This window comes from Polistes dominula, unplaced genomic scaffold, assembly GCF_049000335.1.
Source record: "Polistes dominula isolate Pdom_NZ unplaced genomic scaffold, Pdom_raw_medaka contig_24, whole genome shotgun sequence".
Classification (NCBI taxonomy): domain Eukaryota; kingdom Metazoa; phylum Arthropoda; class Insecta; order Hymenoptera; family Vespidae; genus Polistes; species Polistes dominula.
In genome coordinates, this window is record NW_028301150.1 from 4,966,044 (window position 1) to 4,991,329 (window position 25,286).

Genomic DNA, 25,286 nt, shown 5'->3' on the forward strand with positions numbered 1-25,286 from the left:
AATTCGTTACGGAACTCGAAGGCGAACTACTTTCCGTTCTCTGGGAGGTTGCCAAGTTATTTATAGCGTACACACATAGCACGCTATGGAACTGCAAAAGGAAATTCTCTCTTCTCTCCATCTGCCTTCTCTCCAAAGCAAACGACCGTTTTACCTTTTCTCTTTGCCACATGGCCTCCTCAACTTGCTGTTCTAGTGTCATACCAATATGCACCAACGTATCATTCGATGATAACTTTTCAATCGATGTTATTCATCTCAACTGATCTTTCTTCTTGTTGGGGAGTTTGTTGTTGTTTTTTTTTTTTTTTTTTTTAGTAATGCACTGAAGGTTCATTTTCTTTTTTTCATTAGATTTGATTTCATTGAATAACCAATGGGAACTGTTAGGATCCTTGGTATCGCAGTGATAGGTGTATTTTATTTCAGTATTCATTGTCATGAAATAAAAAATTAAACTTCTTGTAATTGTGTTTTAGACTTTTATTTTTTTTTAATTTACAATTAGTGTAAGTTTGAAAGTACTTAACGTGCTTCTAATTTTCATTATTTTGTTACCTTCTTAAATAATATCTGTAACCTTTACTAAAAACTATGGTCATCATTAAATCATAAATAATTAATTGAATTATTTATAATATTAATAGTCTTTGTATTAATAACTGTAATACTTACCACTTACATTTTACATTAGTGATTATTAATTAAATTATTCAAAATATTGATTATAAATATTGCAAAATACAAACTCTATAAATAACAGTCCCATATAAGTAATATACATATAATTTCATAAAATGTGAATAGAACTGTGATGTTAAATCATATTTCACAGTAAACTACAGTCTTTAACTCTGAACAATGTATTAAAAAAAAAAAAAACAATTAATGAAAATCCTTGGATGACAGATGACAAGCATTATATTTCGTTTCTTTCCTTTTAATCCTTCGTGGAAAAGGGATCTACTGAATCAATCAAGTAAATATTTCCTTTGGGAAATAACTATTGGTTAAGTTCGCTCACACATCACTTTGATCTGTTGATTTATTTATCGATTTGCTGTCATGATCAAGCTCACTGGAATTTAACCAAGATGACGATGAATCATTTGCTTCTCTTATATTGTATATAAATATATATGTGTCTCGAATAATCCGCTTTTTTTGTCACTCAATTATTTATTTCGTTTGAATCAATCGATCTTTCCTAACTTCCGGTGGCGTTCTATTACTTTTAAACAAATGTTTGACTAAGAAATCTCTGATAGTTGATGTTTGAAATACTTATCTTTTTGATTAGAGATAATATTTCACTGATACGTGATGATGATTATGAATGATTGATTAGTGTAAGTTATTTGAGATATTACTAGAAGCTAAATATACATATATGTATATAAATATAGTTTCACACTATTTCAAAATTATTTTCATTACTTTTTCTTTCATACAAAAATTATTGATTTATATATATATGTATTATAATGTATTATAATGTATAATGTATTCAATTAAAATAATAATATAAATTATAATGTGTAAAAATATATTTAAATATTATTAATTTAATAATTAAATATATTTTTTTAATTTTTTTAAAATTTATAATAATATATAATAATATATAATATTATATATTATTATTATATTATATTTATATATTATTATATTATATAATATTATAATTTATATAATATATAATATATTTTTTAATTAATAAAATATAAAATTTTATTTTTTTATTATTATTTTATTATTTTTTATTTTATGTTTTTAATCATTAAATATATATATATATTTAATACACATAATATTTATTATTTGATATGTTTATTTTTTTGTGTCATTATGATACGAGAATAAATACACACGCATATACAGAGATATTTATTTACTTTCTTTTTGTATGAAAGAAAAAGTAATGAAAATAATTTTGAAATAGGAGGAGAAAAATATTGATTTTATAAAGAAAGAAGACATACTTATTTGACTTACAATTACATTTAAAAAGAGCACTTTCATAATCACCCGGTTAGTAAAACGTCCGTAACGTGGTCCCCTCTTGCGAGAGGGTCTTTTAACAGCGTCAAGTGGCTCGTACCTACGAACCCTACAGTCAACACGATAGACAAAGCTCTCAGTGTGCATCTCGTTGTGCGGAGTTTCTCGTCGTCTTCGTCTTCGTCTTCGTTTTCGTTTTCGTTTTCGTTGTTGTAGTCGTCGTCGTCGTAGTACTTGTTGTCAACCTTGTTGTCGTTGTTGTTGTCTTCTTCTACATCGTCCTCATCGTATATCGTTATCATCATCAATGTTGATCGTTTCTTCGATCTAACGAGATCTCTCCAATTATATATTTTTTTCTATCACATGTCGTCTTTTTTTCAAATTATTTTAAGTGTATTCTATTCGTTCATCATAGAAAATTTTTTGTTTACATACTCGATGGATAATGAAATGAATCAACAAAAAAAAAAAAAAATGAAATAAAATAGAAAAATAAAAAAGAAAACAACATTTTCTTTTTTTTTTCATTCAGTTGTACGTGAACTGAAAGTATACACCGATTATTATTATTATTATTATTATTTTTTTTTTCTTTTTATTTCATAAAATCGAAAAGACATATTTTGCTTTTTAAAAGAAAATATTTCAATATTTCGAAGAAATTAGAAATGTATTTTGACAACGTTTAAGAGTGTGCAAATTTATTTTTTGTTTGTTTGTAAAATGGTCGATTAAAAAAGACGAATTTATTGAAAAAAGATATAAAAAGAAAGAAGAAGAAAAATCGAAGGAAAAAATAAAAATAAAAATAAACAAGGAAAGATTACTCTTTTCGAAGAGAATTTTTGTATTAATTTTCAAGAAATTTTGTAGAATTATCAACAGAATTTGATATAAACTCAAACAATGATTATTATAATTACCTGAAGATAAAAAAAAATATTATTCCACGTGGACCATTATTTTATGAATTGAATATATTAATTGATCATTTGTTAATAATTGAAATATAATAATATTGAAGAAATTTCTCAATTTAAAATTAAAACTTACGATTCAAATAAAAGAAAAATTGTATAAATACTGTAAATAGGAAAAGAGGATTATTATTACCTAATATTATGATTATTTTTCGAACAAAAGAAAATATATAAATATAAATATAATATATCTATATATAATTGTATAGACAATTTCGATAGAAAGATAATATCGAGAGTCGACAATGTCGAGTCGGCGATTTACAAAGCGTGAGAAAATTGGTTCGAGGGTACACGGACTGGCACGGATACAGAGATTAAACCCATCAGAGCACTCTGATCGAGTCAGAGAGAGAGTCAGTCAGTCCCTGCTATAAAATACTTTTTTCGCACGACTACCCAACAATCTAACTAACAAATTCTCATAAAATCACTATATATACCATTACTATCTTAGAAAAATCTTACAAAGTTCATTAACTAAAAATTAAAGAAACAGAGAGAGAGAGAGAGAGAGAGAGAGAGAAACAGATAATATAGAAACATTTAAAAGAAACAATACTAAAAATATAAAAATATATATTAACTTTAACGTGAGATCATAAATATTATTAACATTTAACTCTAATTGACTATGTGTTATTTTACAAAAAATCTAAAAAAATTAAAAATATAAATATAAATTATTACACGTCATGGAGGGCTATAGATATTTAACATTTATCACCGCACAACTTAATTTGACGATATATTACGTTTTAAGTTTCAAAAGTGAAAATGGTTGAATATTACATCTTACCTTTGGAACAAGTGAAATCAAACTATTGTGTTACCAACAAGTGCTTATGTGTGTTTGTTGTGCGCGCGCATTCGCATTTCTACGTATGTAACTGTGCGTGTGTGTGTATGTGTAATTATTTTACATCTGGTATATTTAGAAAAATATTTGATATTTTGTTTTTATCATTTATAATTTGTGCGTATGTATATGTACGTGTACAAGAGAGACAGGAGAGAAAAGATAAGACAATACAAGATAACTTACGAATTAATAAGTTATTTTTATTGTAAGTTTAATCATTTCAATCTAAACTTCATCTATCAGACTAAGTGGATACTTTTTATTATTATTATTATTATTATTATTTACGTTTGGTCAAGCATTTATCAATATCTACATTTTAAAATAGATTTTTATTTGAGACTCTTATTGTTTGAGACTCAGTTTTTTCTTTTATTATCTTCTTTGGATATCATTGATTCACTTCGAACGCCTAAGTGCAGCAACCCCAAAGGCCAACAAGTATTTCGTTTTGCAGACTATTGTGAGATTATTCAAGGTGAGAAATTAATAAATGTGATTTTATCGTGTTTGATAAATTCATTTTTTTGAGTAATTATCATTTAAGGGGTAACATCACTATAGTGCCTGAAAAAAAGCCTTTCTTTGGGAATTTTTTTTGTGAAAACTAAATGAGGAATAGAATTTCTTTTTTGAGGGTTGGTTAATCATATATTGAACTATGCAAACAAATATTTTGATTGATTTTAGATAAAAAATGGCGTCGGTATTCGTGGCTGAACCAAACCCTGTTTTTTTTCTTTTTGGTAAAACGGGCGGACTCATACCTGGGCAACTATAAGACCTAGAATAAAAAATAAAAGCAATTCTTAATCCATGTACTATTATCTTGAGAAGTACATACGGATTTTTCTCTAAGTCAAATTCTGGGAAAATGGCGCAACTTTGAATAAAAAAATCGACTTTTCGACAACAAAAAATATATAGAAAATTGTTTATACAAAAAAAAGTTTTTATTCAATTAAAAATCGGATATGTTCTTCTGTAGAAAATATAACTATCAAACTATCTTCAAAATTTCAAGTCAATCGGTTTAATGATGGTCGAGTTCTGAGTCCACCCAGTTTTAAAAATGTAGTTTCGAGAAAAACGCGTTTAAAGTTTTGTTATCACTATTCGAAGCGCTTTAAGGCACTTCGTAAAAATAAAATTTCGCCATGTTAAAAATTTCTTTTTGCTTTGGGACCAAGTGCATAATGTTTTTAGATGTCTAAAGTACACTATAAGCTAAAAAACAAAAAATCGATTTTTTGAAAATTCTATAATGGTGTTACTCCTTAAAGAATGATTGTATTATTATATACAATCTTTGTATTATTATATACTATCTTTACAATTTTTTATACAATTATTATATACAGTATATATGTATTTAAAAACTTTACCAATTTTATCTTGGTTTTTTTTTTTTTATTATTAGAATTCAAATGATGATTTGATCAATGTTTCTTATTTTAAGTTTTTAATTTTCAATTGGAAATCGAATAAATGATCTTATAAAATGTCGAATATTATTTCTATAATTTCTAATTAAAATTTTTCAAGTTAAGTTAGAAATTTTTTATTGATAAAATCGATTCGACAGTTTTCCAATGTTTCTGAAAAAGACAAATTTTGACATTTGTATAAAACTGATAGTAACTCTCATGAATTAGTCATATTTAAAATAAAAATTAATTTTCATTAAAATTCGAAGGAAAATGTATAGAATTCATTGATAATATATTATTTAAAAAAAAAAAATTAATTTGAAAATATTCTTAATGATTTTTAGAAAGTAATCACATAGATATCTATGGTATTTTATATAGTTTGAATGAAAGTGAAATCATTCACGTGAATTAAATCGCACGAGTTATTTATCATCATAGTATCTACCCTTGATTGATTAGATTAAGAACATTTTTATTTTTTTCTTCTTCCATTAAGATATACCTTAACATAAATAAATACTTAATGCAATAATAATCGAGATTCAATGAAAATTATGATAATTGTTGACAGAAGAACAGAAACAACGAAAAGGTTATTTCTAACTTCTTTTTTTTTTTTTTTAAACTTTAATCTCTTATTCGAAGAAGACTTAAGACAGTATTTAATGTCATGATATGTAATGATTGTAAAATGACGTCAAGGATGTAACCGAGCAATTAGAAATGTCAATCAGATCTTTGGCTAATTGTTCTTATTCTTTTGTTATCATAAAACCCAATCTCATTACGCTACTTGGAAATAGAATTTGCTTTTAAACCCTCAGTTGACTCTTATATCATACTAAACGTATTATTATTATTAAAAATGATATTTATTTGTCAAGATTAGAAAATGAAAATACACACAATATTAGATTACTTATAATAGTTGATAATTTTCTATTATTTTCACAAATAATTGTTATCATCGTTATTATAAAAAAATAAAAAAAATATTATTCACATTTATAAAAATTGTAAAAATTATAAATACTAGAAATGTGATTTATTTTATCTAATTGATCGAATGAAAAATGACAGAAACTGGGAGACATTCCATTAATTTAATTATTTCCATATAATAGGAAGATCGAATCGATTAAGTAATTTTACCTTTTCGTTAGTATTATCGAATGAATCATATTTCCTTAAAGTCTTGATTGACGTGATCTTACGGTGCATTATGCAATAGATCGTTTCGTTGGAAAAAAAAAAGTAGATAATAGATATAAAAAAAAACCACTCGCAAAGACATTAAACGATTAAATTGTAATAAGCATCGTACGATAAAATTACTCATTTTCACGTGATATATCTATCATGTTTTGAGATCCGTAATCATTAGCATTTAAACGTTATAACATGATTTAAATCTCTTACTGGTTTCTTGGTAGATCGATCATTCAGAAATGTATCTGTAATGATTCAAATAAAATTCAATTTTTATTCATTTAAAATGATAATGTATAATTCATGATTTTCTATAATATCTTTGAAAGATTTAAAGAATAAAAATAAAACTTGTTTTATAGGTGTATAATGATGATGATAATAAATGTGTCCGATTTATAGCTTTCGTATAATTAATTTGATGTATCACTTAATTACAAATTTACTCTAATTCAATTTTTATAATTTGAAAAATGGAAAAACATGTCAAACATTATTCTAACTATAAGGACTTAAATTAGTTAATTTAATATCAATTTATTTATGATTTTTAGTACAAAGAATTAACAAAATTTATCTTATTTATAATAACCACAAAATAATTAACGTGTTTATTATTATCATGAAAAAATCAAATTATTAACATCATAAAACAAGTTAATATTTTTCAATCAGCGACACATTATACTAAAAAAAAAAAAGTAATAAATTCATAGAAGTAAATATAAATCAAAGATAAAATAAATTAAGAGAAACAATAATAGAAACTATTCCTTTTAGTTAATCCCTAAAAGACATTAAATCTCTTTTTAATATTAAATACTAAATAATAAATATTATATACACATGTATATTCAATATTTTTCAATATTTTGTGCTACTAGGGTATTGTAACGGTTGAGGAATACAATAATTTAATGACATCGTTTTAATTTATAATATTCGTATCACTAAATCATAAAATTTGTTAAATATTTTGTCAATGAACTAACATAACCCATTGCAATCTTATATCCATAATATAAGCCAAAGATCAAATTAGTATTACGAGTTTAGAGAAAGAAAAATAAAAAAGAGAAACAATTTGAACTGTTGAGAAATACTTGTTATAACGATAGTGTAAATACGTGGGTGTTGAACTTGCCCGAGACAAGAAATCCTGCTACCATTTATACGAATCACGTTTTAAATGCACTCTCTTACGTTTAGTCTGTGAACGATCGTGTTCGAGAAAACTTCAAATGAACGAACGAATGAACGATAGAAGAATAAACGGACGTAGATTACTTTGAAATATGTATTTTACGAATGAAGGAATAAACTCTTAAAATATAAATGAAACTCGAAGAATTAAGGTTTCTGTGTGTGTCCCAAAAGCTATAATAAACTACGTCTTTACGAGGAGAGACAACTACATTTCTTTCTACACCTACAACTACAACTACAATTACAGAAAGACTACGACGACACGGGTCAAGATACTCAGACTTTCAAAGAGACTTCTACGCGCTACACTCATCTTGTTTTTCTTGTATTCTTTCACTCTGTTCTCTTTCACGTAAATCAATTCAACTCTAAACTCTACAATTTCAACTCGGAGATTGTCAAATCAACGAAACAACGCACAAATTTATATTGCTGATATCAAACGTATGTATCAAGTGTTCCGTCTTTTTATTTAATCATTTATTTAAAATCATCCTCCTTTTTTTTTCAATTTATTCGACAAGTTACTGATAGGCGGTATTATATTATTTTCTGGTTATACATATAGATAAATGATTTTTTGTGATAACATTGTTTAAGTCAAACGTAAATATGTTATTATTATTTGTTTGTGAATTTTTTTACACATTGTACATTTATAAAAATTATATATTTCATTATATCTATTTAAATATAATATTTTAATTATTATAATTTACAATTTATATATATATATATATATATATATATATATAAGTTGTTTTATTTTTTTTTTTCGAAAGTGATTTGCACAAAGTGTAAAATGCAAAAAAGTTTTTATAAAACGATAAAAAGAATAAAAAAAAAAGAGTGAAGAAAAAAATTTACACAGAAGGATCAATTGACTAGTAAAGAATGTGGAGTAAAGTAAAGTATGTAGGTATACACGTACGTAAAACCACTTTCCGTTGCGAGCTCTCTTTTTCGAACGCTTAACGGGAAAGCGGAGGGGCGGGCGACTCGTTACGCAGAACCTTTTAATAATAAGCACGTACATCGGCCGATAAACGTCTCTCGTGGATTTCTAACACACACATACATAAACACAAATACAACGACTCGAAAAGGTTGATGCAACCTTTCGCTCAGTTTACGCTAAGTTATTCTTGAAGAAATCCTCGGAATTTTTTAATCGAACCTTTTTTCCTATGATCGACATGATTTTCAATAACTTTTGTTCATAATAATTAATTACATTTGGAACATTATTTGCGTTAATAATAAAGAAATTATTTGGTCTATTATTTATCAATAATAAAAAATAATAAAATAAATATAATATAAATTTGGTTTATAATATTTATCAATAAACCTAATTTTTTGATAATCTTTTTAATTGAAATTTGTAAATATGTAATTTATTACAAAATTTACAAAGATTCTCTAATTTTCTATATATATAATCAAATTTAAATTTTAACATAAATATATAATAAGCTTTTAAGATTAGTCGGTATATATTAAATTACTAAGCATTTTAATCGAGCGAACAAATTGTTTGATTTAGTTATCATTGATGTCGTATTATAATTACTTATTTCTTAGTATATACATACTTTCTGAGTTTAGTAATATATAATTTCTACAGTCAATATGGTCTGATACGAAAAAAACAATCTAATACATTTATAAAAGTGACGAATATATATAAAGTGGCAGATAAATACATTAATCAAGCTAAAAGAATTCTTTCGATTCAGGGACGCCATATTTATTTTGTCAATAATCTTCCAAGCTATTCGTTTATTCTTTATTCAATTTTTAAGACATACTTTCAATTGTTTGTGATTTCATATAAAGTAAAGATAATTATAAGGATTAATTATTTGTATAAAGAAAATTATATGAAAATATCAATCAAACTATTAAAATATCGTTAAGAGATTTCAATTTTGTGGCCATTGATCACTGACGCCATATTGTAATTAATCATTTCATTTATATGTTACACTTTCATTAATAATTTCGCATAAAAGGAAGAAGACAAAAATTATACACGTATAACAAGTTAACGAAAATATTAAACAAAAACTTTCTAATACAATTCAGTCGACCATTGATCAAATCTTTTATCTTATAACAATTTTACAAATTTTAAACCTCTTTTGTTTTTCCTTTCATTCTCTTTCCTTTTGCCATGTATAAAAAAAAACAAACATATTTTTAATTTTTTGATTCCGCATAAAAACTCCCAATCAGAATCCAAAACGAAACGAAGCTCAATCAGCACTGACGCTATATTACAATTACTCACTTTCTACCGATCCCCAGAACTATTGAATCGTACTATACATTTTGTCCAATTTCCTCCATTCAAAAAAAACCCCATCAAATTTACATGCTATATTTTTGATACTTTATAAACAATACACGTAGCAATCCAATATTCAATTCTCCTGTCTTCGGTGTATATAAACAATAACCAATAACCAATCATTGTTGATATCTCATGGAAGACTCAGAATCAGAAGAATCAGAAACAGAATCAAACTCACATTCAAAAGAAGAAGAAGAAGAAGAAGAAAAAGAAGAAAAAGAAAAAGAAGAAGAAGATCAGGCACGTCGAGAAGAGGAGAACTTTGAAAGAAGAAGAAGAAGAAGAAGAAGAAGAAGAAGAAGAAGAACCGTGCGCTGCTCGTGGATGGTCGATGTGATGGTGAGGAGGAGGATGAGGATGAAGAGGAGGAGGAGGGGAAGGGGGAGGAGGAATAAGAAGAAGAAAGAAAAAAAGAAGAAGAAGAAGAAACGCCGATCGAGAGTAACACGCGGAGGGTCCAGGCTCTCTCGCGTTGAGGAGAAAGAAGGAGTTAAGAGGAGGAGGAGGAGGAGGAGGAAGGGGAAGGGGGAGGAGGTGGAGTAGTAGTAGTAGTAGTAGTAGGAGGAGGTGGGGGGAGGAGGATGAGGAGGAGGAGGAAAAGAAGGAGGAGGAGGGCCGTGTAGGAAGAGAGGAGGGGAGGGGGCCTCGGGAAGAGCGCAAGTTCTCATTGGTTCGCGCCTCGGCCATATTATAAGCGGCTGCAGTCCGCGCTAGTTAATGTTAGCCCGAACCTCCACAAGAGACAGACGCATCTCTTCTTTACTATATATATATATATTTATATATATATATATATAAACATATATATACCTACATATTTCTTTGCTAGAAAAAAAGTTCAGATTTATAATTGACGATTCGTAACGACGTTTACTTTAATAAGACTCTTCTATTTCTTTTTCTACTTTCGAGAGAGACACAAGACCGTTTAGTTAAAAAAAAAAATTAAAAAAAATAAAAACAAACTATATCGCAACTTCCAATTGAGGTACGCACTCATCATATATATAAATATATATATAAATATATATATAAATATATATATATATATATATTTATTATCAAGTTCGTCCATGCACACGTGTGTTTTTATTCTACGAGAAAGAGAGAGAGAGAGAGAGGAACGTAAATAGGTAGTGAAAGAGAGAATACTCTCTGTGAAACGAACAGTGTCTAGACGCTTTCCAATTGATCTTATTCTTTTTGATCTTCTTTTTATTCTTATTCTTACTTTTATTCTTGATCTTAATCTTTTTCTTCTTCTTTCTTCTTCTTCTTCTTCTTCTTCTTATTATTATTATTATTATTATTTGGATTAACAAAAAAATTTATCACCTGTGACATTGTGTGTTGATCAATTTAAAAATTATATTTTGAATCTTTTTAATTTGTTTTTTTTTTTTATTGGGGGGGTTGGAGAAGTTTCATTGAATTCTTTTTCTATAATTTTGGCAAAGTGAATTATATATATAGTTGTTGTTGACCTCTTCTCTCTCCTATGGTTCTTCTTGGATAACATTTTTGAGAAAAGGACGAAAGTGTATTTAAAGTGAAAGAAAGTAAGAAAAAGAAGAGAAGATAAGAAAAGAAAAGAGTGGAGGTTTTTAAAGAGAGTGCTATATCATCGACAGGATCCTTTCGATCGAGAATACGCGCTGTGCGAGAGACCTAATTTCGTTTACTCTCTGGAGATTGGTGCGCTTGAAGAGAGCGTGAACTATACGAAACGTCTACGAGATCTGACGAGAGGGACGACTGTGCAAGAAGAAAAAAAAAGAAGAAAGGGAAATACAAACACACACACGTCCATTTTTATTTTCTAAACCAGTAAGTTCGATATTATGATACATTTAATTCTATTTTTAATCGTTAACAATTAATAACGCCTTGGCGAACATTCGTGACAGATGTCAACGTGAAAATTTCATAATAACGTGATAAGATTGTCCTCACATTTTTTTATCTATTTTTTTTTTTTCTGGGAAGAGGTGATCGTTTTTAACTCTTACACAAATAAATCGTATCATAGGTTTATTGATAATAATTCAGGAAGTAATGATAGATAAAAAAAAAGGTTGGGGGCGGGGTTGGTGGTGGTGTGATGAAATTTAGGTAAAATATTAAACGTGTTTTCTTATAGCACATACCTCTTCTAGATTTACAATGAAAGATAGACAAATTTTTGTGTTAGTCATAGGAAATTTAAAAAAAAAAAATAAAAAATTACAAACAAGGAAAACATTCCAAATATATATATATATAGTTAAAAAGGCCGGTTACCATGAAGTAAGCAAGTAAGCAACCCTGTACCCGCGTAAAGGTAAGGGCACCAAAGACTTTCTTGTGAGAAAGATCCTTTTGCTCCTTTTCAGTTGCTCGTTCTCCTTGTCCTTCTATCGCGACCCACGCAATTCACAAACCAACGAAAGAGTTCTTCTTACATGAGAGAAATAATTTTAGTCTTGTATCAACTATCGACGCGTTGATACGATTATTTTATCTATATGTGCGTAGATCGTTTGAGTTTAATCGAGTGTGTAAACGATCCTACTTTCTTTCGTACTAACTTGAAAATTTCTTCTATGAATGATGACACGATATTTCATATTTCAATATTAGAAAATTCTTATCAACGTGTTCTGGTTCGTGTCAATGAGTTTGTGAAAGAGAGGATTGGTAGAAAATAAATATTATGCTTGATAAAATAGTCTAAAAATAATTTTGTAATAGTATTCATTATCTATCAGTGAATTATCATTTGTGTTTTAAAATTAATATCATCATTAATTTGATATTAGATCGGTTTATAGATCAATCTAAAAGATGATCGTTGAAAAAAGAAATTATTCAAGTTTCATTACCAAATGTATCATTAGACTAGACAAAAAAATGTCTACGTAGTATTGATAGATTTATATTAAATAATGGATTAGTAATCATTAGTAGAGTGATTAGAAGTGTAGTATTAAAAGATATTATAATAATATTCCTAATATATTATGTCTATTAGAAGTATTATTAACACTAGATATATCAGATCAGTCATTTTTATTGGTCGGGCCATTTTAATTCAAAGTAACATTTGATTTCTAGTAAATAATTAAGCGTTTTGTTATTTAAAAATATCTATAAATTCTATCTAGTGTTAATCGTGTATAAGAAAAATAAATATTAGACTGTGTGTGTGTTTAGAAGTGTATCGCAAAAAAATATAATCTTCCTTTTTTTCTTTTTCTTTTTAATGTACGTACATACATATATTAACTATGAGTAAAGGAGAATATAAGAAAAAAAACAAGGAACGGTGACATTTGTTATTATTATTATTATTTAATAATCATCATAATAGCGTGACTAGTAATTTTAAAACTATTCTTGTATAATACAGTTTTTATCTATACATTTATATAAATAAACAAATATTCAAAGGATAATTGAAATGAAAGAACAAAAAAAATCTTATAAAAAACCTAATGCTAAATAAAATGGTGACGCAATACAAAATTAATAAGAATAATTAGTATTTCGACGATAGCAGGAAAAAAACAACAACAACAAAAAAAGTAGAAAATATTTAACGAATCTCATTCCTTCTTCTTTTTCTTCTTTTTTTATATATAAAATACTATAATATATCATATATTAATAATTATATTATATTATATTTATATTTGTTTAACACTAGATATACCACCATTTTCAGTATACCTATTTCTACCACACTAGTCAAAATGACTGGTGTATAAAAAAAAATGCTTATTGAGACTTGTAATCTTTATTTACTTTTAAAAAATAACAAAAACTGTTTAACAATAATAATTTTAATAGATAATTGGATTTATAGACATTTTGAAATTATTTACAGAAATCAAATGTTACATGAAGTAGAAATTTTGAATTAAAATGGCCCGACTAGTCAAAATGACTGGTCTGGTATATCTAGTGTTAAATATTTATATACAGTGTGTTGCGTTTTTCTCGGCCAATAAAGTACATATGAAAAAATTTGTAGTTTTAGAAGCATTTTCAATAAAATAAAATAAACAAATGAAGAAAAACTATGATTAAAAAATAAAAATAAAAATTAAAAAAAATAAAGGATAGTAGAACAAAGAATAAGAGATCGAAGAAGGAACACTCTTGCGATCCCATGGTACGATACGTGCTCGGCGGCTGACTCGTAGGGACTAGAAGATGAAAAAGAAAACAAGAAGAACTAACCAATGAACGAATGAGAAAGAAAGATCAAGATAAAGAAAAAGAAAGAAAAAGAATGAAAGAGAGAGGGAGAAGAACATAGGGGATCTATCTTTAGAGTTCATTCAGAGAATCCTTTGGCCACGACCGTGCAGAGGGCCAACACGCGAGCTGACTCAGGCGTACGCTCAAACTCACCCACGCACATACACACGCACTCTATTCTCTCACATGCATACCATCTCTCTCTCTCTCTCTCTTTCTCTCTCTCACAAGAAAGAGATAGATACAAACTTAAAGGAAAGTGTTTTCTTTAATCCGAGAAAAAAGAGATTTTAAAAATAAAACAAAAACAATTTTATACAAAAAAGAAAGAAAAAAACAACATAAACATATTTATATATATGCATATAACATTATTATTTATTATTATTATTAGTTGGCATTAGGAACTCGGAAGTTCATTGCCGCAAATACCAAATCCGGCCATTGTTATATATATAACATATATAACATATTTATGTTTATCTTTTTTTTCTTTATTTATTTATTAATTTTTTTCTTTTTGTTATTATTACTCTTTACGGATATAATATATTACGATTAAAAAAAAAAGAGAGAAATTCCTTTGATTATTGCATAATAATAAAAAGAAGATAAGATTATTGATTTCTATTGAAAAGAGAGAGAGATATATATATATGGGGGATAGGTAAAAGGAAGAAGGGAATGTTTTTCCTTCTTTTTCTTTCTTTCTCTCTCTTGGAATCAAGATTTAACGGTGTGTTGTGGATTAGAAAAGGCAAACACGTAATATCGAAAACTGGTTTGAGAAGGAACGACGTCTACGCACCCGGAGAACGGCAATGGTGTGCGGCGTGTGCACGCCGAGACGAATGACGTCGATATCCCCTGAGCTAATTGAATTGTGAAACGTGACGCGCGTGAGTAGCTCGAGAGTAGAGTTGATAATCTAGTAAAAGGTAAAGGAGAATTTAATGATAAATAATCTTTACGTCATCTTAACGAAATATTTATGTTTCTTCACTAGATTCAAATTCAATTTCATGGATTAAAAGTAAGGATAGGTGATTTGTGTTTTGTTTTTTTTTTACTTCGAAACATTTTATTAGGTACGTACGTGCAATTTCAATTAGAAAAATATAGTTAAAGAGTTGAAATTAATTAAAAAGATTTATATTTAGAAATTTTAAATTAAGTTTAATGAAATATAAGAGAGAGAGAGAGAGTGAAAGAAGAGATATAAAAAAGGAAAGATAATATTTCATTAATCAAAATGAAAATACCGTGAAAACTGAACATTTTATTATTGTATGTATGTAATTGGTTGTATAAAATATATAAAAGAGTAGAGAGAGAAAGAGAGAGAAATTTACTCTAGAGACGTTTATTAAAAAATTGTAAGTTGATATTAGAAAAATTATAAAGTTAGAAATATGAGAGAAAGAGAAAGAGAGAGAGAGAGAGAGTTAAAAATTTTATGAGAAACAAAAAAGCTAAAAGCAGAAAATTATAGTGTAACTAATTAAAGTATAAAAAAAATATATATATAAACTTGATATTTATTAAAGATTATACGTTGAACTTAGAAATACTAAGGAAAGAGAGAGAGAGAAAGGAAGAATCAAATTTATTGAACCATACCAAGGATATACACTATACGTTAATAATTACGTTGTAACTAATTAAAGTTATGGTACACACAAAGTAGATATACTAGTAACTAGCAAAAAATTGCACAAGAAGTAATGCCACAATTATTATTAGAAAAAAAGAAAAAGGACAGGATTTACGTAGATGTTGTAAAAAAAAAGGAACATAATTATATAAATTATAATACATTCTAACCAGAAAGAAAGAGAGAGAGAGAGAGAGAGAGAAAGAAAGATAAAAATACATTATTGAAACTAAATTCATAATATGATAATAATAATGAAAAAAAAGAGAAAAAAAGAAAAATCAACATAACATTATTAAAAAATTTATCTGAACCAATGATTTATGTAAATCGTGGAGTATTAAAAAAAAATTTCTTATAATACAATATTACTTTGTAGAAAAATAATAATAAGAAAAAATTACGAATTTTAAGATAAATAGAAAGAATAATGGAGAAAGGGACGTTGTTAAAAACTAATAATGCAACGTTTAAAATAGAGAATAGAAATCAGAAAAGAAGGATAAAGAGAGAAAGAGAGAGAGATATTCGTAAATGCGCGAGCGTAACAAAACCACAAGCACGAGTGTACGAGGTATATCGAGTTACCTTCTCAGCTTGTTCTTTACGCGTAACCGCACTCTGCTGCGGTCTCGAGATCGAGTCGACCTCTCGAACGTCGAGAGACACAGCCTCCAAAATCTCCAGAAGAAAAAGAGAGAGAGAAAGAGAAAGAAAGAAAGAAAGAAAGAAAGCTTTAGTGCTCTATAAGAGAACTTTTGTAAACGAACCAACGTCATCGTACTTTAAATGCTTTCATCAACGACATCCACCCAAACATATACAATACTTATGTGTTAGTTACGTATAACGCATACTATATAGTCCATTTTCCAGAAGGCTCTCTTAAGAACAAGAAGAAGAAAGAGAAGTAGATAGATAGATAAAAGGGTAGCAAAAAGAGAGTGAAAGTAAGTGAGAGAGAGAGAGAGAGAGAGAGAGAGAGAGAGAGGGAGATAAATAGATTGAAAGATAGTATATTTAATAATATTAATATATATAGATATTTATATAAATTTTTATATTTTGAAACTAGGATACTCCGACCACGCGTTACTGTGACTTTATTATAAAATGTTGATTTAATATTATTCTATAAACTGTTTAATAAATTATAACACACAAAATAATACCACAATTACAATGAAATACATAAAATAATAATATACGGAAATATATATGTTGTAAATCTGACATAAACGTGAAATAATTGAATTGTAATACAACACCATCTATTGAAAACTTACTGTAACTAAAGACCTAGATAATCTTTAAATTAGCAATAAAAAATACAAATAAACGCGATAAAAATTATCCTATATACTAAGTTTAAAAAAAAAACATACAAAATAAACAAAAATTTTAATAAGTTCGGTTCAGTAGTTTAGAAATTCATTGAAAACCAACAACGTGACACACTGAATTTTTATATAGAAAAATATTAATGAAAAAAAGAAAAAATGAATACGTAACATGGTCGTTTGGAGTATGTCGGAAATATCAATGTATAAAAATAAACCCCAATAAACCCATTCTGTTTTTTAGTGACGTATTTGGTATATGTTGACACTCCACCATGTGGAGCTTATTATTCTCTAATTTTGGTCTTTCACAATAACATATATATATATATATATATAATATATATTGGTAAAATGTCCATGCCTGTTACTTACATCGCAGATGCAATCAATTTAGATGCAATCAGAATTGAAAATCTTTCTGAACAATGTTTTCCCTTATTCGAAAAATATTTCTATAATATGTATTTTATATAATATATTTTATACTATCGAATAGTATATAAGAGTACGATGTATCGATAGATATCAGAGAAAAGGAACTATCGTATCTCTCGGTCGCTTCTATTTATAGAAACGGTGAGAAGGGTTCCGGGTAAAGCGAGCATCGACATTAGAAATACAACTCTTAAGAAAGAGAAAGAGAGACAGAGAGAGAGAGAAAAATAAAAAAAGAGAAAGAAAGAAACAAGAGAGAAAGAGAGAGAGAGAGAGAGAGAAGATATGCTTGGTCACACACAGACACTTCAAAGAATTATTGACGTCATTGGGAAACGTATAAATCGCTTGGGAGAGACTTTTTCGGTTTATATATATATACATATATATGTGTATATATAAATGGTGTATAGTAGGTGTATTTGTATATGTTTATGTGTGGTTTGGTATACGTACTACGCACGTGTTGCACGTAGGGAGTTCGAAACCACCTGTGGAATGCCTTTCGTCAAAGTCACTCGCTGACCCTGCATTTTCTTCTTCTTCTTCTTCTTCTTCTTCTTCTTCTTCTTCTTCTTCTTTTTCTTCTTCTTTTTGTTCCTCTTCCTTTTCTCTATGTTTCTTTTTATTATTTGTTTTTAAATCACTCTTTTATGGGGGCTCTTAGATTTGTACTTACAATTAGTTTAGATTGAAATTAATAAAGATATTGATTGATTGATTATTATTATTATTATTGTTATTATGATTATTAGAAGGATTGATGTATTAGAAATGTAATATTTTTTTACAGTTTAACATATAAACAATATTTTTAATTAAAATATTAATTGAAAGTAATAGAAAGTTTATTGATTATTATCATGACAAAAAGAAATTGGTAAATATAACTTAATAATAATAAAGAGACAAGAGAGAGAGAGAGAGAGAGAGAGAATATAAAAGATTAAATTTAACCTCAATGAAATCTAATTTTCTTAGAAAGACACATTCATTTTCAAGTATTACGTTTTCTATAAATGTTTATAATTTTTAAGAATTTCGGAATTCAAGAGTCACAAGAATATTCGTATCAGCTTCCATTTTAAATTTGAAATAATTAATATTTTCTTGTAATACAAAAGTCTTCCAAATTCTTATAAACATAAATTTATTTTATAATTATTTAACATTCAAATTGATATTAATTTTATTATTTGAGAAATATAATTGGATTTACATTAAATAAAAATAAAATTGGTCTCGCAAGAGTTTTGTATCTAACACAAGATACAAATAAACAGTGCGAATGAAATCCTGTAATTCATTGTATATGAAACAAATTAGTAACGTCGCCATTTTGTTAAAATTCCCGAATATATTGCATCGATAAATATATAATATTTCTTTTTAAATTATTTTCTTATCTTATTCTAATGAAACATTAAATTTGAATTATTTTTACACTAGATATACCACCATTTTCAGTATACTTACTTCTACCACACTAGTCAAAATGACTGGTGTATAAGAAAAATGCTTTTAGAGGCTTGCAATCTTTATTTACTCTTAAAAAATAACAAAAAATGTTTAACAATAATAATTTTAATAGATAAATGGATTTATAGACATTTTTCACTAGATATAGTGAATATAATATAGTCAAAATGACTAGTCTGGTATATCTAGTGTTAAACGAAAAAAAAAATGACGTATTAATCGCGTATCATACTAATATCTATTTTTTATAGCGATAAAATGATTTGATTATTTTCTAAATATAAAAATAACTTTTGTAGTATATATCTATAAACGATCATGGATCGACCATGGATCGAAAGAATTGAGAATCGATCGATACACGTGATCGTATATGAATTCTGTTTCGATCGAATGCATTTACTCTACTTGAATTACAATACTTGCATATCTCGCAATGATTTGTTCGTTACGCTACGTGTTGTCTATGTTCTTGTCACGAACTCTCTTATAATCATTTCTCTAATATTATTCTAGAAAGTTTTACTAATTTTTAAATATAGAAAAAAATGTCTACACACAAGTTGAATCGTGGATGTTCTTGAGTGATTTAAAAAATTAATTACTTTTTTTATTCTTAAATTTCTAAACTTATACTTTTGAAAACATGAAACTTACATTTTTATAGAAATATATTTTAAAGAGAATAACCTTAAAAAGGGTTTACAACAAATAATTTATTTTTACAATTATTTATAAATTTGTAGCCCATCTTATATATATATATATCTTGTATTATGTATTTTTATTTATATATAAAACACATACAATATATGAATACGTATGTTCGCGACTTGACCCTCGAAATCGTTCGAGCGAGACCTCGGAGCAGCTGGTTTATATATTTTGCTCGACGATCACGCCGATGTAGAAGATAAAAAAAAAGAACACGTTCATCTTCGTTCCGTAGCTTCTTCTTGTCTCGTCAGTTCAATATGCAAAACAATGTATTTAGATTGAATTGAAGTTTCGAATAATTCTGGATGATTTATAAATTTTTAAATAAAATTTATCATTATTTACTTTTTCTTTTTTTTTTGCAAATATTATCTGTGAAAAAGAAATATTTATAAACATATTATACGATATTAGTAAATACACTGGATATTGGCCAATAAGTTATGCGAATATACACAGTGTACTGTGTTGACTATTGTATATACAATATTGAACATTTCACAAGTTTAAGGTATTTCAAATTTGCATATTTTCTCTAAGAGACTAATAACTTCAACAATTGAACCCAGTGAACTGCAACATTATAATATATCCACTATACATACTTAACTATGCAACATACCAAAGTATACAATATAACAATACCTGATACTTATTTATATTAATTATTAAACAATCAAAAATGTAATATACAACCAAATGGAAAGAGGGATACAAGAAAAAATAAAGAGAAAGAGAATAGAAGGTATGAAAAACGACAGGGAGAGATATACAGCAAAGGATGGCCGTCGTATCGTCAAAATCAAGGCCGACTACGAGTGAAGCCAAACCGAGCGAAGCAGAGCGACACTGGAGTACCAAGTTTGCAACGTCATAGAAACACGTTATATGTACTCCTAGTACATACTTACCTAGTACGTTCTACGATAGTAGAAGCACGGAAAGTGTGCGTACACAGATACCCAAGTATTCCAACCATTACTGCTGTTGCTGTTGCTGCTGTAACTTCTGCTTATATACACCAGAGTTAAAACCAGAGTTAGAATCAGAAAGAAACAAATCAAATACAGAGAGAAAGAGAGAGAAGGAAAAAGAAAAATTGTTAAACAGATACATACATACGTACATACATACTTACGCATACATAGTTGTATAAAGAAAGATAGATAGAAAGAGAAAGAGAAAGAAAGAGAGAGAACGAAAGACGGAGAAAGGCTACGGTTTCTCGTAATGCGAACCGTAGGACGCCAAGCTGTCTGCCGGAACACTGCTGCTGGCTCGCCCCACCGTGTTGGTCCCCACCAAGAACCCACACCAGTAGTGGCCAAGCACTGCGTGCACGTAGCGCAGTGCACCGCAAAGGGAGCGGTGCAGTGTAAAACTCGACCGCAGAAAGAGTAAGAGAGAGAGAAGGATATATGTAAATGGATAGAGTTAGTAATAGAAATATAGGGAGAGAGAAAAAGTGAGAAAGAGAGAGAGAGAGAGAGAGAGAGACTATAGACCAACCTCTGTCCTACATGCGTCAAATACTAACGCCCCTTTTTCTGTCTACTACCAACTACTACTACCACCACCACCACTAACACCAACTGATTCTGTATCTTCTTCCTATCAAAAGACTTTACTCTTACATTGGTATTCGCTTTACACTTGGCTTGCTACTTCTCTATACTTGGTGCAAATCTTTCTAATTTTTCTCTCTTCTCGGGGAAGTTAATTTATCCGCGTGTAGAGATGTATGTATATATATATATATATATATATATATATATAGAATGGTAAAGATAGTTTTTGATAGTTTTTATCTTTTATTTTAGTCAATTGAGTATTTATGATCTAGAAATTGTTGGAAGTTTTGTTTCACAGTATTTAGTGTACTAGGAATAGATATTAACTTTTAGATCAATTATTTAAACGTATATATACTTAATAAATATTGATGTGTGGGAGATGAGTGAAGGATTGATATTTTGAAACGAACATTGAGAAATAGATACTATTTATATCGATCGTTTATAATATTGTAATATTTCATCATGATTCTTGCGACACGTTTGACGTCAGAATTTTTTGTTTCTCCCATATCAATGTGTTCTTTTTTATATTCATTAGATATTCCAATCGAGTTAACCGATTGAGAAGAAATCTTTCATCAATTTATTCTCCTTTTTTTTTTCTTCTTCCTTTTTCTTTTTTTGCATTGACCGTGACTGTTGAAACGATCGAATCGTGTCAGAATGGAAAGAAAGAAGAACTAATCAAAGTCCAAGTTGGGTAAACGTCGCTTGTGCACTTTGGTGGACTTCATTCGTTTTATGCAGAATTCTAATTGCAATAGTTGAGAACTACATTTATTAAAGAATGTTGCTTTGAAAATCTTCTTGAAAAAGATCACGGTATTATTCGAATCAAGTGCTACTACTACTACTACTACTACTACTACTACTACTATTACTGCTACTGCTACTACTACACTACTACTACTACTATTACTGCTACTGCTACGACTACACTACTACTACTACTACTATTATTACCATTACCATTACTATTACTACTACTACTACTACTACTACTACTACTACTACTAGTACTACGACTGCTACTACACCTACAACACGATATATCAAGAAAAAGAGAGAGGGACACTGTCCATAGAAGGAAACGTAATAAAACAAAGCGCGCGCGTTACCGAGAGCGCGCGCGAAGGAGTACTTACATACACCACACTCAGCGCAAACCGGTGAGTTCGTTGCACCTGCAACGCGAAGAAGGAACGGCATCGATGAGGTTGCTTGTTTCGCGCGATCGAGCAACGGTCTCACTTTGCCTACCAAACGATCTTCTTATCTCTCATCATTCTTTATGAAATCTATCTATCTAGTCCTCCCATACTCCCGCCATTTTTCTTTCCATTTATTTTTTCGTTAAATGTAAATTTGACGATGAAGATGACGATGACAACAAATATCACTATCGGACGGGCCAAATAAGAAAAATGAACGTTAAAACTATAAGGAAAATAATATATATAATCGATATTTAAAAAGTAAACAATAATATAATTTTATTCGAAGAAGTAACCCTATTTCAAAATGGAAGCCAATAAAATCTCCTTTCTAAATAGAATCCCTAGTAGCACAAAATATTGAATCTCTTTATGAAAGATATTGAATCTCTTTTTAATATTAAATACACATGTATTAAATATTTTTCAATATTTTGTACTACTAGAGATAATACATAATCTTAAAATAAAACAACGAATATATCAAATATAGTATACAGTACAACAGATCCAATAGTCCGACTATTACCATACCGTGTTACGATTGAAATCGTTTTGCTTTTAATCGACCTGTACGTCGACATAGGTTAATAGGACCCACTCTTTATATAATTATGTTGAACACACAATTGACGTCATTGACTTCTCTGTTCGTGTTTGCTCTTGCGTTCGCCACAGCAACACAATAGCGTAGTCATACCATCACCAATGTTTTCTTTCTCTTCTTCGTTATTTCTATATTTTCTCTATCTTTCTCTCATCAAAAATGTTTTTCTTCTTTATTTATCTTCTTTTTCATCCTCGGACAAATAATTAGCGGTTACGAGCCGATCTTCTTCCTCCTCGTCTCCATCTTCTCCATTCTCATCCCTATCTTATTTTTCTTTTTCCTTTTTCTTCTTCTTCTTCTTCTTCTCCTTCTTCTTCTTCTTCTTCTTCTTCTTCTTCTTCTTCTTCTTCTTCTTCTTCTTCTTCTTCTTCTTAGTCTTTACTTTTGTAATCTTTTTTTATTCCTCATCTTTATCTACCTTTTCTCTTTTTCATGTACCACTTAACCTTTCGATCTTGCTGGCACGCGATCACTCGACCTATCTTCACATGGAAGATCGCAACTCAAATCTTACGATACTTTACATATGTACATATACGTTTCTACAAGCTCTATATTTCTCTACAAGTTCATTATTTTTAAAGAAAATATCTATATTTATCTTTATTATTATTTTTATTTATATAATATATATGTGGATATATATATATGTTGTGGACAAAATGATATAGACACTATGAATAATGACTAAAAATATTGAACATAGTAATAAATTTTGTTATAAGGTTGCATCTTTTTAGGTAGTTCTTTTTTTTTTATTCAATTTATTACTGATCAATTTTGTTTCCCATTATTCATAATACCTGTATTAATCATTCTACCTGTGATACATGTATATTGATTTTTAGTCTTATTTTTCATCTGCGCAGGATAAGTCTGAAGTGTAAATTATTTTTTTTTCAAAACGTATTTCTTTCTTTCATCTTTATTTTAACTATTTCAAATAATTAATTTATATATATTTATATACCGATCGTTTTATTTATTCGTCTATTTATAGAATGGGTTAGTTTAAACAAGTAAATTATTATAAGTAATAAATTATAAGTATCTCTTGCTCTTTTTCTTTCTTAACTTCAAAGAAGTAAGATGTTATGTGTGTAGTAATACATATATACACGATCCAACGATTTCATCTGTTATTTCCTTCTTCGGCTTGGCAAAAAGGTGAAAGTCTAGATCGCGCGATGGAAGATGGAAGAACGTCGGCCATTTAGAAGAAAACCGAAGCATCGCGAAATTATACGTGCTCTTTCTTTTTCATCCATTGATAGAATTTCAATAGTTAAAAAATATATATATATATATTTATTTAAACACAAGATCATTTATTTTTGTCAAATTTCTGCAAAAATTATATATACATACGACGTTTGTGCATATATAGAGTGAACTATAAGTCAATTGATACCAGTAGTTACTTAACTCTCCATTGACTAACATAGTAACTAATTGATTGGGTCAGTAGTTATTTGTATTTTTCGTTTATTAAATATTATTTGTATGCTAAAATAACGTTCGCGTAAATTAAACCTGTTTTACAATAATACAGTAAATGCATTTTCGTAAATAAATTTATAGACGGGCGCCATTGTGTGTGTATGTGTGAACCAAAAGTGTTCTTAGGTGATTAAAAATTAAAACAACATCCTACTAGAAACTTCGTTTACCTTGAGTATACCTAATATATACATACTTAAAACTGTTAAAATATATATATATATATATATATATATATATATATATAACAGATTTTGTGAGTTAGAGACAAATCCAGAGCAGAAGTATGTCGCTTTCCGTTGCTTTTGAAGAGATAACGAAACGGAACGCAAGCCGTCGAGAGTGTGGGAACTAGAGGAACGAACCAAGAACTAAAGAAAGAAAAAGAGAGAGAGAGAAAGAACGGGAGCGAAGAGAGAACAAAAGCGCCGCGAGAGGTTGGCCGCTCTCTCGTCTTTCTCCTCT

The 25,286-nt window shown here is 28.3% G+C and overlaps 1 protein-coding gene and 1 long non-coding RNA gene across 13 annotated transcripts in view; one reads left to right on the forward strand and one right to left on the reverse strand.

Annotated features, from left to right (window-relative positions):
- Positions 1-25,286, forward strand: part of ITP (ion transport peptide) — a 42,052-nt gene that overhangs the window by 3,555 nt on the left and 13,211 nt on the right. The window contains exons 1-3 of one of the 10 annotated variants that reach the window (XM_089177777.1): positions 3,100-4,324; positions 10,880-11,038; positions 11,117-11,877. The exons of 1 other annotated variant lie outside the window; for it this stretch is intronic. The gene's annotated coding sequence lies outside the window, so the exon portion shown is untranslated. Of the gene's footprint in view, positions 1-3,097; positions 4,325-7,697; positions 8,139-10,662; positions 11,039-11,116; positions 11,878-21,197; positions 21,318-22,645; positions 22,667-25,286 lie in introns of those variants that run through there. 8 more of the 10 variants (XM_015319383.2, XM_015319379.2, XM_089177781.1 and 5 more) reach the window with 8 other exon arrangements.
- On the reverse strand, positions 19,900-21,179 carry LOC149030811 (uncharacterized). 3 transcript variants are annotated; one of them, XR_016178364.1, is made up of 3 exons: positions 21,059-21,177; positions 20,832-20,928; positions 19,900-20,493 (listed from the first exon to the last, which is right to left on the reverse strand). It is a non-coding gene; the product is annotated as an uncharacterized LOC149030811 (long non-coding RNA). The 3 variants fall into 3 exon arrangements; XR_016178365.1 differs by having other exon boundaries at positions 19,900-20,919; positions 21,059-21,179; XR_016178366.1 differs by having other exon boundaries at positions 19,900-20,928; positions 21,047-21,177.